Source organism: Hyaena hyaena, unplaced genomic scaffold (assembly GCF_003009895.1).
Source record: "Hyaena hyaena isolate Hyena2069 unplaced genomic scaffold, ASM300989v1 scaffold_1162, whole genome shotgun sequence".
In the NCBI taxonomy this organism is placed as follows: domain Eukaryota; kingdom Metazoa; phylum Chordata; class Mammalia; order Carnivora; family Hyaenidae; genus Hyaena; species Hyaena hyaena.
Window position 1 is genome coordinate 220,678 of NW_024081796.1, and position 1,983 is coordinate 222,660.

A 1,983-nucleotide genomic window follows, 5' to 3' on the forward strand; every position below is an offset into this window, starting at 1 on the left:
TCATTAACTGATGATTAAGTTGATAAACATTGATTCATCCTCTGTTACTTCATTAAGCTCACACGCCAGTCCACAGAGATTTATTTTCTACCATGTCATTATTCACCTGTAAAATCTCTGGTCTCCAGCTTCAAAAAGTGCTTTGTAATTTACATACATTTCATTGTCCTATTTTTTTTTCACTCATCCAAAACACCTGATAGAGTTTTCTTTTCTTTTCTTTTTTTCTTTTTGCAACAGAACACCAGCAACTTCGCACTGAGATCTTTCTTTTTAATTTGCAGTAGCTCCTTCAAAGAGGAGGTGTTTTCCCCACATCGTTTCTTGTCCAGGGGAGGACAAGGTTCATTTTGTTTAACTGCGATTCTTTGGTGTAAGTTTCCTCAGTGGTTCTGTGTCAGGAAAGAAAAATAATCCAGAGCATGTATCACCTCACAATTTACAGTTCAGTTTGGGGATCAAAATATGATCTTTTACAGTAAATGCTAAGTTGGAAAAAATCAGTTCTCCAATTGACAAACCAAAGAATTCCAGATGTTCCCCAATGAGAAAGAAACTGGGCCATCAAGTATGAAGTGAAAAAGTGCTACCTTTTCCCTCTTTGCAAAACTCTTCGCTGTAGAGCTCTGTTGTTGAAAGGAAGAGCTTATGTAGATTCCTGTGTGATTCAGCTTTCCTACCTCTCTGTTATGAGAATCTTGTTTTTATTTAAGATTTATGAAATATAAATGACATGCTATGATTATCAAAGACAATACATGTAAACAAGATATCCTAATCTTGGTAAGAAGAATCACCAACGAAATGGGAGATTGAAATCCCATAGCTGTTTGTTTGTCTGACTTTTTTTCAGCTTTGAGATATAATTGATGTAAAACATTAGTAAGTTTAAGATGTTGATGTGATGATTTGATATGTATACGTACTGAGAAATGTTTGCCACAATAAGGTTAGTTAACACATTCTTTACCTCACATAATCACCATTTTGTTGTTGTTTTTAAGGGGAGAATATTAAAGCTGCATTCTCATATCCATTTGCCCATAGCTTTTTTAGTATTTTATTTTATTTTTTATTTATATTTTATTTGAGAGAGAGAGAGCACAAGAGTGCAGAAAAGGGATACAGAGAGAGAGCCAGAGAGAGAAAGAGAGAGAGAGAGAATCATAAGCAGGCTCCACGCTCAGTGTGGAACCCAATGCATGACTCCATCCCACCTCCCTGGGATCCTGACCTGAGCCAGAACCAAGAGTCGGTCGCTCAACAGACTGAGCCACCCAGGCATGGCTTTTTAAACAAAAGAGTAAGTGCTCACTTGGGCACCACATATACTAAACTTGGAATGATACAGAGAAGATGAGCAAGGCTGTAGCACAAGGATGACACACAAATTCATGAAATGGTCCATATGTTTAAGCATTGGGTGATGTATGGAAGTGTTGAATCACTATATTATACACCTGAAAGTAATACAGCACCGTATGTTAACCATACTGGAATTTTAAATTAAATTAAAATAAATTTTAGAAAATAAGCAAGAAAGTAAGTCACAAGGGCAAGATCACTTCCAGGATCTATGATAAGATGAAAATCTGTCTGGATTTTCATCCAATGGAACCATGGAGAAGGATATTCAAAGCACCAGAGAGAGATGCATTCTAACAGGTATGCAAGAAAAATGAATAAAAAGGGATGGGGGTGATGCAAAGGACTGAAGACCCAGGAGAAAGAATGAGGAATTAAATTTAATCCAGCCCAGGGGCACCTGGGTGGCTGAGTCAGTTAAATGTTGGACTCTTGATTTCAGCTCAGGTCATGATCTTGAGGTTCATGAGATTGAGCCCTGCATTGAGCTCTGTGAGGGGAGCAGAGCCTGCTCAGGAATCCCTCTCCCTCTCTTTCTCTGCTCCTTTCACAGATTCTCTGTCTCTCTCAAAGTGAATGAATGAATGAATGAATGATCCATCCCAAATAAGGAATCTC

At 37.9% G+C, this 1,983-nt stretch overlaps 1 non-coding gene across 1 annotated transcript; it reads left to right on the forward strand.

Moving 5' to 3' along the window:
• Positions 1-1,307: 1,307 nt before the first annotated feature.
• Positions 1,308-1,414, forward strand: LOC120224352. Its single transcript, XR_005526547.1, has one exon. It is a non-coding gene; the product is annotated as a U6 spliceosomal RNA (small nuclear RNA).
• Positions 1,415-1,983: the final 569 nt, after the last annotated feature.